Genomic DNA, 12,492 nt, shown 5'->3' with positions numbered 1-12,492 from the left:
ATCTCCAAGTAGACTAACCACTGCTACATCCTTGTAGGAAGTAGCCAAAATGGTCAGTGAATAAACCCGTCAAACGTCATGCCAGACTCGGGCTGACCACCGCCTTCAGACTGACCCATGATGTAAACACACACACACTCATAAACTACCACACACACACACACACACACACACATACACACTCACTCACAAACTATCACACACACACAAACACACACACAGACACATACACACATGATAGATAAGAACGAGACCCCAGGACTTCCGAGGAATGTAAAATCGAAACTTTTCGGATTTCACACGAATGAAGTCTGATATCTTAGCACTGGGGAGAGATGGAAAGAGCGTCTTCAAGAGGGGAGAAGACGATAAGGTCAGGGCGGAGGTTGAGTATAATGTCACTTCTTCCACTTCTTCCTTAATTTGCAAACCACCTCTGGTGTATTGTCGCCAATGTAGATGTTTTAATATTTTACGTCTCGGGATGTTTTTGGGTGTAATATTAGTGCATTTCTAAACTGTTCCGTGGTGTTTTAATTAACAAGGTAGGTTATTCAGCAAGCGTACAGAAGAGGGGGGGGGGGGGGGGGGGGGGGGATTGTTTATGGCTTTGTATTCGGGAACGTAGCACAGTGAATCTTACATCGTGTCCCCTAGTTCTTGATATCGTTGTTGCCGGACTAAGGTTGTTTTGGTGGTATTGCTACAAGGATGTGGAATACGCAATAGAGCATCGTCAGTTTGGATTGCTTTCTTCGCTGTTCCAAAGTTGTCCACTGTAATGTTTGAACCATATGTTTGTATGTTAAGTCAAGACAAAGCTAAAGTAGTTCACTATTCTGTCGTACTCTGGAAAAAACCCAGAACATTTGGCCAGAAAACTCTCCTTCAAACATCGATCGATTTAAATGACCCGCCTCTTGGCAAACACTCTCAAACCTGAGACTTCACGAAGTCGATATTTGAAGGACGAGTTTTCTGGCCAATTTTTGAATATGGGGGTTTCCAGATTACGACAGTGTTGTACTTACTTGATTTGATTAGATGAGTAGATAGTTTATATATTTTTGAACCCTAGCGCTAATCCAGATTCATGTTAGGACAGATCAAAGCAAAAAAAATAAATTGAGACCTGAGGGCAGATTGATTAGAATTACGATATTTCAGAGTCTTCCACTCTAAGCAACTTTGATTACACTCATTAATGAGAGAATTCAGTCTATTAAAAAAAAAACAAAAACATTAGGGTAGGGGTCAAAATGGTTCCGTACAGCCCGTGATAAATTTTTCCCAAAGAGCACAGAATTACTGGCAAAACTAAAAAATAAACAACAACAACAACAACAAAAAAAAAAAGCAAACAAAAAAAAAAACAACTGTTTTTTACAGATGAATATACGCATAGCTTGCAAACTTTGATGAAACTAAAGGTAATTCTATCACCAGTTTAGAAAATCTTTTAGGGTATTGTGATCGGTCATTTGACGTTGGCAAATAATTTCCATCTGGTCACCCTTTTGCCAGATTAATTTGTGCGTATCTCCAGATTTTATTGCCGGACCGATTTTGATCGTTGTTAGCTTAAAAGATTCGTCTCAATCTATGTTAATTTCTACAATTCAGTAGCATATTGATTAAAGCAGACCCTGAAAGCCTTTATTGCGGGTTCACCACTAGTATTTCAAAGTAATGAAAAAGCAATAGTTATAGACGCCTGCTTTCGACACCTAAACCATCATTATCCATAATCTTAGACACAGCGTCATTTAGACTTGCAATTATAATTCTCCCTGCTTTCAAGATTTACCTTTAGGTTGAGGGATCCTTTCGAGATACAATCGAATTCTAATTGGATTAGAATGAAATGGAGTTTGCGCAAGAACATTGTCTTTATTTTTCCAACCCAAGAGGTGCCGATTACGCACTCCCCCCCCCCCCCCACCCCTGTCTATGGAATAGACTTGAGCAAGTCATCTCACACTAACTCTCTTTAGGATTCTATATTGTGACTAACGCTTAGTATTGTCCAGTTTTCCCCTTAAATAAATCCTACAAACGAATTTCCTCTAAAAAAAAAGAAGAAATGTTTTATTTTATCTCATTTTAAATCATTTTAGTGGTCCCGATAGCTCAGTTGGTATGGCGCTTGCTTTATAAGCAAAGGGACCGATATCAATTCTGGGTGGAGTCGAGGTTTTTTTTTTCTGACGCCCCCCCCCCAGCAGTGATTCTGTCTATTTGATCTGACAGAAAGTACTTCTTGTGATAGACTGGCGTCCTATTTAAAGGATAGCAAGCAATTGCTTTTGTCCGTATTACATTATTGAAACAAGGATAAACTCCTGCTCCATGGGCCTAGTGGTTCCGAAGGACTACTTTTATTATCATCACAAAAAAAAATAATAATTTTGTTTTACCCGCCGGCCAATAGTGTTAATCCTGGGACGCCTTACTTCTCAACCACGGCAAGCCGGAAGTGCCGGATTCAATACCAGTGTCAAAACACCCTTCAAACCACACAGACTGGCTAGTACATTTCGATAAGATAAAGTCGGTACCTAATGTTATCACGTCAAATAACAGACTGGGATCTACAGAGCCATTCAGTCAGTGACCACTACACTGATAGGAGTAAAGTGAGGCAGGGTTTAATGCCTTATAGGACACGAGAAAAATAAAATATTATAAATGTATTGTGTCCATACACTTTATTTGTTTTCAACGTTCACTTATTTATTGTTGTGCTGAAATGTCCATTATCTGAATGTATTGTTCTTATCCGAAACATTATTTCTAATAATATATTCATCAACTTGCCAAAGATTGTTAAACAAGTGCCTTGGTTTAAGCAGAAAATAAAGGCTGACTGCCTTATTGAGGATTCAAATTTTACACAATGTGACATGTTACGATATCAAGTGTACGCATTGTTGATCTGTAGAAATATGCAATGTAATAATGTTGGTGATGATGATGATGATGATGATCATGATACTGCTACTACTACTACTACTACTACTACTACTACTACTACTACTACTACTACTACTACTACTACTACTACTACTACTACTACTACTACTACTACTACTACTACTACTACTACTACTACTACTACTACTACTACTAATAATAATAATAATAATAATAATAATAATAATAATAATAATAATAATAATAATAATAATGATAAGAAGAAGAAGAAGAAGAAGAAGAAGAAGAAGAAGACGAAGAAGAAGAAGAAGAAGAAGAATGATAATGAGACTTATAATAATAAAAATAACGATGATGATGCATGATGATGCTGCTGCTATGATAATAATAATAATAATAATAATAATAATAATAATAATAATAATAATAATAATAATAATAATAATAATAATAATAATAATAATAATAATAATAAATATAATAATAATAATAATAATAATAATAATAATAATAATAATAATAATAATAATAATAATAATAATATAATCATCATTATCATCATCATCATCATCATCATCATCATCATCATTTTAATCATTATCACCAACATCATCGTCATCATCATCATCTTCATTACTAATAATTATTTATTTGTCTATTCACTTATTTATTATTAAGTACATATTTTTTTAATGTTCCTGCTTAATGGAAATGTGAACAAGCTTTTTCCTGGAAATCTTATTTTGCTTTTCAATTTAATCAGATCCTGAACAACGAAAGGCAGACTTTGTCTACATTGCACACATACCGTGGGTCATTGCACATTTATCTTCGTGTTCATGAATGCCTTTATTCCATTTACATATTCATAAGCTCTTCATCTTCTGCAGTTAATCTGTTATATACCGTACTCTGGAAAAACGCGTATTTAAAAATTTGGTCAGAAAACTCGTCCTTCAAACAGTAATCGATTCAAATGACCCTCATCTTGGCAACATAAAAACTCTCAAACCTGAACTACGCGGTAAAGTCCGAGGTTTGAGATTTTGTTTTGTTTTGCCAAGATGAGGGTCATTTAAATCGATCGATATTGGAAGGACGAGTTTTCTGGCCAAATTTTAAAATACGTATTTTTCCAGAGTACGGCCGTTTACCGGTTAATCAAGATAGACGCATAACAAAGACGGGCAAAGACTGGCGAGTGATGATGAAACGGAAGGGATGAGTGGGCGTGGCAGGTTTGACGTGACATCGGAGTGACAATAACGACAGAAATGCGTTGTAAAACAAAGAAAAGATAAAACTGTACTTTAAGGCACAGTATGACTGATGGAGCTAGAGTTTGTCTCCGTTTCAGTAATGTTACATGTTAAAAGATAAAGCAGTTCTTTCAGGCATCGTACAACCGATGGAGCTGGAGTTTGTCCCGGTTTCAGTAATATTAAATGTTAAAAGATAAAGCAGTTCTTTCAGGCATCGTACAACCGATGGAGCGGGAGTTTGTCTCGGTCAAATTATAACTTTTTGTTGTTGCTACCTCTTGGATAGGGTACTCTCTTGCATAGCTGACCACTACGAAATCGCTGACAGAAAATAGGGGTCAGAAAAAAACAAAACAAAAGAAAACACTCAAAGAGACAATCCCCATATTTTAAACCGATCTGGTGAGCGAAATATCAATTGAAATGTGCCCAAATCGCTTTAATATTTAGGACGGGACATGACGCCTTACTAAGGCGCTAATGCAATGGGTTATTTGTCGATAGAGAAAGCGCTATTACCTGCTCTAGGTACTCATAATACACACACACACACACACACACACACACACACACACACACATATGAAGTATTTCAGCTCTCCTGCTTTTCCACGATCCACCTGGTGGCTGGGTAACTGCATCTGTTAGATCTGGCGGAAAATCTGTGCGTTATTCTAGCATCTTATGGATCTAAATGGTAGCAAATAATTCTAACTGCCCATCGATGGCTATAAAAACCGGGATGTACTTCGGCCTCATGAGCCTTTTGTTTTGAAAGACTACTTAAGGGAAAAGAGGTTTTGAAATGTATTAAATACTGACATTTTCTCTCCCTAAATCCCGATTAAATGCTTTTCCCCCCTTATCCAGGAAACCACAACCTGTGTTTTTACACCGGTGTTAATGGGTGTGTAGTGTGTAGTGTGTAGTGTGTAGGCAATTTTCCTGAGATGTGAATGGAAATAGTTTTCATTTGGTATTCAAATCGTATACGACGGGTGTATATATTAAGTACAAACCCAAACAAGATCGAAGTCATTGATCTCACCAATCAGAGCCAGGCTGTAATAAGGTCACGTGGGTAAACTAAAACTTCTGAGTTTAGAGTAATGACATGATTAATTACAAATAATATCCTCTAACGATCAATCCGATATATAACCAACGACGTGTACACATTTGCAAATGAAATGGGCACGTAGATATCCATCAATGCACCGTGATTCAGGCAATGCATTTGTAACCCAAATTCAACCTCAACAACGCCATTCTCACAACTCGCATTCGTCTTTAGTGTGTCATTCATCGTGTTTGTTGATAAACGGAAAATCCGAAACGTCCACGTTATCTGTTTTCGTTGAATTAATTGAAGCTTCCATTTCAATTCCTATTGTTATCAATTTTAACTAATGAGTCTAAAACATCTTGACACACATTAACCCTGATATCAAAATTGTATGAAATTGAAGAAAAACGAGACAAAACGCCCTCCATTAGGGATGCATAGCTACTAGTGTAGTTTGTTTCCATATTTAATTTTAACTACCTATGTTCATAATGTAATTCATTATCTGTAAAGCGCTTTGATGGGAAGCGCTCAACAAATGAATAATAATAACAATAATAATAATAATAATAATAATAATAATAATAATAATAATAATAATAATAATATTATTATTATTATTATTATTATTATTATTATTATTATTATTATTATTATTATCATTATTATTATTATTATCATCATTATTATTGTTGTTGTTATTGTTATTCTTCTTCTTCTTCTTATTATTACTATTATTATTATACTGCATGTCAGGTTCTCCATCAAAGGGAGACTTTCAGATGGTTCCCAGTACTATTACACAATCAATCAGAGATGATTTGTAGGGAAAACAAATCTATCTCACAGAAAAACATAAATTGTCATCTTTAATTTCTTTGAACGGCTTTCATATCTCATGGTATGCCACTCGCCTTCGAATCGGTTGGTCCCTGGTTCGAGACCCGTTTGAGCGACGCTCCTTTTCCTTGAAAAAAGGCTCTTTGCTCACATTATCTCACCGCAATCAGATGTAAAATGAGTACCTACCGATTACAGCGTTGTCTGTCGAAATACATTGTTAGTGCGCTTCACGTTGTCATGTCTCAATCTCATCCTACTTGTTGCTGTTGGCTTTGGACTCCTTGTAAAGTACTTTGAGAACATTTAGTGGATACTGCGATGTGTAAAATCTCCAGATCAAGTTCAAGTTTTCATCCGCCTCCTTCACCGCAAAGGATAATTAATTGCTGGGATCCATGCAGAGCAAAGTCGATTCATTCTAGGACAAGGACTATCTGTATACATACAATCCAGCAATCCATTGGTAGAGCTGATGTATTTCCTTGATAATATTAGCAATATTTATTTTGATCTTGGAAAGAACATTTTCAAACTGAACGTTGCCTCAATATCTTGTTGTTATCATATCATTCTATCAGTTTTAAAGACCGAATCATTGGGCGGTCATCGAGTCTGGGCAGTCGAACAGCATCCCGCTGACCAAATGACTTTAGGAATGATATGAAAAGAGATGAATGTCATTAAACAGTTTCAAAGACCAAATCATCGTTGAAACGTTTTTTGGCGGTCATTGAGTCTGGGCAGTCGATGACCATCTAGCGGATCAAATTACTATAGACATTAGACAGCTGCTTCCAAGACGGAATCATTTTTGAAACGTATTTGGTGGTCATCAAATATGGCCAGTCGATCAGCATCCAGTTGACCAAATAACTATAGGAATTGTTGTTTTTTTAAAGGGTTTTACTGCGCTTGCAACATATTTATTTCACATAGTCAAAAATTTATAGAATTACAATTAAAGTAAGGCAAAGGGGAATTAGTTCAAATAGGGAACAGAAGTAGATTCAAAGAGCATACCATCAATGTACTTAGTTTGAAACCACTTAAGTCTCATCCAGCACTAGATCCCACTAAGATGAACACACTCAACTGCTTACAATATATGTTCAAAACAAAAATATAACAATAAGTTTATAACAGAGATATGATTTACATATCATTTATATGTATCACCTCCCAAAACCAACTCTATACATTTGACTTTTTTTCCTCTCCGTCAAGGATTCCGGCATGGGCCAGGACAAAACCAAGTAATCCACTCCAAGACAAATACAAAAAACAACTTAAAATATAGGGAGGTAAAAGACCCAGTAAACGACCTTCCGCCCACAGTGGGTGGTCAAACGACCCGACCCATGCGCAGATTAATTGTCATTAGAAAGCTGTCCAAGATCGGAGTCATCGTTTTGGGAGGTCATCGAAATATGTTTTGAACATACATTGTAAGCTGTAGAGTGTGTTCGTCTTAGTGGGATCTAGTGCTGGTGTCTGGATTAGACTTTTAAGTGGTTTCAAAATAAGTACATTGATGGTATGCTCTTTGAATCTACTTCTGTTCCCTATTTGAACTAATTCCTCTTTGCCTTACTCTAATTGTAATTCTAGAAAATTTTGACTATCCCATTTTCTTCCTATCTATTTCAGACAATTTCAACAACGACCGAAACGTTTTGGGCGGTCATCGAGTCCGAGCGGTCGATTAAGCATCCCGTTGACCAAATGACTGTAGGAATGATATGAATTGAGATATAATATGTCATTAGACGAAGGATGGTCAGATAATCAGATGGTCAACAGACGCGTCAAAAGTCCATCGATTATCGAGATCACCCAATAATGACGTTATTACACCCCATCCCAATAATATTAATGATAATAATAATGATAATAATAATAATAAATAATAATAATAATAATAATAATAATAATAATAATAATAATAATAATAATAATAATAATAATAATAATAAATATAATGATAATAATAATAATATAATAATAATAATAATAATAATAATAATAATAAATAATAATATATAATAATAATAATAATATAATAATAATAATAATAATAATAATAATAAATAATAATAAAATAATAAATAATAATAATAATAATAATAATAATATAATAATATAATAATAATAATAATAATAAAATAATAATAATAATAATAATAATAATAATAATAATAATTATGATGATGATGAAGAAGACACAGCAAGTGAACTCTCTGCCCACTATGGGAGGTAAAAGATAACCACTCCCAGCTGTGTGCTGTAAAAAGTAATGAAAAAAACCGAATACAACAGTTACAAAATTACCAAAAGTCATTATCATAAGATCTATGAAGAGATATTTAACATAACAGTTATCATCTTCTACCAAAAACAAAATTTAAACATCCATCCAATTGTTTCCCTGCTAGCAAAAAAAAAAAAAATAAAAAAATAAAAAAAATAAAAAAAAACACCGGGCAGTTGCCTCGGCGAGTCAAAGCCGCATAGCATGGGCAAATGAAACAAGTGTATAGAAGAGCGGGTGGGGAGGGGTGGGTGATATTCTTTTGCACTGAGGGGAATTCCACCAACCAATGCGACGAAGTCAGAAATGGAATAGAAGTGGCGACAAGGGAGGGCAGAATTTGAGCTCCATAACCAAGAAACTACCCCACCCAAAAGGGAAATCAAACCAACACACACACACACACACACACACACACACACGCACACACACACACACGTCCAGAAAAAAAAGCCAAGTTGCGCAATAGATTTATAAATTTATTTATACACCTATGAGTTGCGCTGATAAAACATGCCCCTACAGAGAGAACGTCAACATAGCATTGCGCATGCGTCTCTCTTATCAACTGAGGAAATATTATATCGTTTGGTGAATGAGATATCACTAATTATATTTGAGAAATCGCTTTTCACAATGCTATTCTATACATACTATTATAAAATAAAAATATAACCAATAAACTTATTTTGATGACAAGTTCACCCTGATATGTTGCAAAGAATGAAAAGTAATAAGGAATGCACCCAAGATTAAGATTACCCGCCGTGAAAGCGCTGACTTCACGGTTCTGTAACTCAGAATAAAAGATCGCTGAGAAACGATTTAACTGGCGCATCACTGTGAACATAATTTCATCAAAATAAGTGTATTGGTTATATTTTATTTTTATAAAAGTATGTACATATATATAATTACATTTTAAAAGTGATATCTTATTAACGAAACGATATATTTCCTCAATTGATAAGGGAGACGCATGCGCAATGTTATGTTGACGTTCTCTCTGTAATGATAAAACAACACTGACGAATGGTTTGGGTATTGATAATTTTATTATTACAAGATGGCTGTAACAAAAATGAGCATAGGGAATATTTTCATCGGAACGACCAACGAAGATAAAAGCTTGGAGTAATTGTATTACAAAACATTATACAATGCATACATTATAATAATATGTTTGTTTTTGTTTTTGTTTTTAAGGGTTTTACGGCGCTTGCAACACATTTAGGTTATATCAGCGCCAGTAAAAAGGAAGAAAATGGGATAGTAAAAAGTTCTAGAATTACAATTAAAGCACCCAAGAAAAAGTAAGACAAAGGGGAATTGAGAACAAATAGGGATCAGATGTAGATTCCAAGAGCATACCACCAATGTACTTAGTTTGAAATCACCTACAAGTCTCATCCAGACACAAGCACAAAATCCAACAAAGAGGAACACACTCAAATGCTTACATTATACATTCAAAATAAAAATAATAATACATAACAGAGAGATGATTTACAAGGAAAAAAATATCATCTCCCAAAACAATAACTATGCATTTGACTGTTTTCCTCCCAGCCAGGATTCCGGCCAGTGCCAGGACAAAACCAAGTAATCTCATTCCGAGACAAAGACAGAAAGCATGTTGGATAACAGATATAAGGGGATAGAAGACACAGTATGTACCTCCCTGCCCGCTATGGGAGGTCAGGATCCCCACCCAGTATAATAATATGTAGTCGTGAAATCGTGATGATATATGATAATATAAAGCATATATTTATGATCATAATTCGTATCATCAGAAATTTAACCAACCAAATAACATGATTCATTATGATCTATTATTCAGACTTAAAGTACATTGACCGCTTATGGACAAGAGCGAATTTCAATCAAATCAAAAATAAAATAAAGAATATTTATTTATCTGGTGGTAAATGAATACCTAGATGTTTTCACTACGGCAGTTGTAATAGCAATGAGGCTCGAGCCTCATTATAAAGTGTTAAATTTGTTTCTGAGTGTGGAAATTAACATCCTGGCTACATTCCTGGGTCAATTCAGCGCCGGGATCTGCCTTTGTTTTTTGTTTGTTTTTAAGAGTTGTACGACGCTTGTAACACATTGCGGTTATATCAGCGCCAGAAAAAGGAAGTAAATGGGATAGCAAAAAGTTCTAGAATTACAATTAAAGCATCCAAGAAAAAGTAAGACAAATGGGAACTGGGAAAAAAAGGGATCAGATGTAGATTCCAAGAGCATACAACCAATGCACTTAGTTTGAGATCATCTATAAGTCTCATCCGGACACAAGCACACGATCCAACAAAGAGGAATAAACTCAAGTGCTTACATTATACATTCAAACTAACATAATAATACATAGCAGAGAGATGATTTACAAGGAAAAAAATATAATCTCCCAAAACAATAACTATGCATTTGACTGTTTCCCTCCCAGTCAGGACTCCGGCCAGCGCCTGGACAAAATCAAGTAATCTCATTCCAAGACAAAGACATAAAGCATGTTCGAAAACAGATAGTAGGGGGGAACAGACACAGTAAGTGCCTCCCTGTCCGCTATGGAAGGTCAGGAACCCCACTAGTGACCTGCCTTTGCCAGAAAAAAATATAACAAGTGGAAGAAGTTCCGATGTGAGACCAGTGGAGGATCTTGGGAAAAATTATTTGAGAGGTTACATTAAGGTTTACAAGAAGAGGGATGGACTTAATAGCAACAAGCCATTTAACATATTGTTTCCATTTAGAGTTTATTCACTGGAAAACAAACCATATCTTACAAACAATACATCTACCTAATTGTACCCGTCCCAGATAAAGCCGAAAATCAGGACTAGTTCAAGACCGAATGGCCCCATTTTAGAAAAAAAGGGATATATAATTTCCTCGGAAGGTATAAAAAGAGAAATGGAATTATACAAGTTACTCTCATTATCCACAAGGTAATATAGTTCTCACATTCAATCTATGAATAACGGTTAAAAAAAAAAAACAAAAAAAATTTGAACTAAAACAAAATATTTGCCGTCGTGTAAAATATCCCAAATTATTTGGGCTGAGTTATCATTCTGATAAACATGTACACGCAGATTTCAACCACGAAGCAGTGATCACATTAAACAGGATGAATATAATATCAAAACTTCAAAAATTAAATTATAATAAAAATAGACAACAACAACAAAAAAGCAACACAAAAACAAACTAAAAAACAAAAACAAACAAACAAACAAAAACAATAAACACACATGTTACATTTTCTCACCAACTGCATACCCTTGAACATAACATAATATATTACGTAGAAAATGGGTCCTATAGAGGTCCTATAATATAATGTGGTTACAACAATGAGGGTGAGTTATGTATTATATTAATGGCAAGGAATGACAATCCACATAAATATACACATTATTAATTTTTTTTTTTAAATCAGCTTACCTCTTGCGTATTTCAACAAACAAATAAATATATTATAGTTTACCAATGAAGCATTATGAAGGAATATACTTTAAGAATATTATACCGATGTACAAGAAGACATTTGATAATTTCAATTTTTGATTTCGATAGTGTGTGTATACATATTTCTTTGAAAAAACGATAAATATTTATCTTGGTTTGTAAGTCATTTTAAACATTAGTGTAAAAGTAAGTTGGATAATTGTACGAAAATATTCATCACACACACACACACATACATACACACACATGCACACACATATGCATATTTGATTTATGTTTTTTTGTTAGTTTTTTTAGGGGGTTCACAGCGCTTGGGACACTTTCAGGACAAAGCAAACGAGAAAAAGTGACAAGGTAGGCTTACTTCAGAGAGAGAACAGATGTAGATTCCAAGTGGAATCCACTCTCGAGACAAGGCCATCCAAATATTTGGATATCTATTAACCTTCGTAGAATATTTGATATTGAACAAAACGTAATCATTCGATTTTGATCCAACCAAAACTCATATCTTATCGGTTCCATCAATATGTCACACAGGCTTCATTGAAAGAAAATTCGACCTTGTTTTATACACGAAGTTCAATTAACACAAAACAT

At 34.7% G+C, this 12,492-nt stretch overlaps 1 long non-coding RNA gene across 1 annotated transcript; it reads left to right on the top strand.

Annotated features, from left to right (window-relative positions):
- The first annotated feature begins 9,451 nt into the window (after positions 1–9,451).
- On the top strand, positions 9,452–12,149 carry LOC144967932 (uncharacterized). The gene is made up of 2 exons (XR_013644485.1): positions 9,452–9,597; positions 10,143–12,149. It is a non-coding gene; the product is annotated as an uncharacterized LOC144967932 (long non-coding RNA).
- Positions 12,150–12,492: the final 343 nt, after the last annotated feature.

This window comes from Berghia stephanieae, chromosome 3, assembly GCF_034508935.2.
Source record: "Berghia stephanieae isolate SIO BIC M18660-M18661 chromosome 3, UCSD_Bste_1.3, whole genome shotgun sequence".
Lineage (NCBI taxonomy): Eukaryota > Metazoa > Mollusca > Gastropoda > Nudibranchia > Aeolidiidae > Berghia > Berghia stephanieae.
This window is presented reverse-complemented; position numbering and strand designations above follow the sequence as displayed.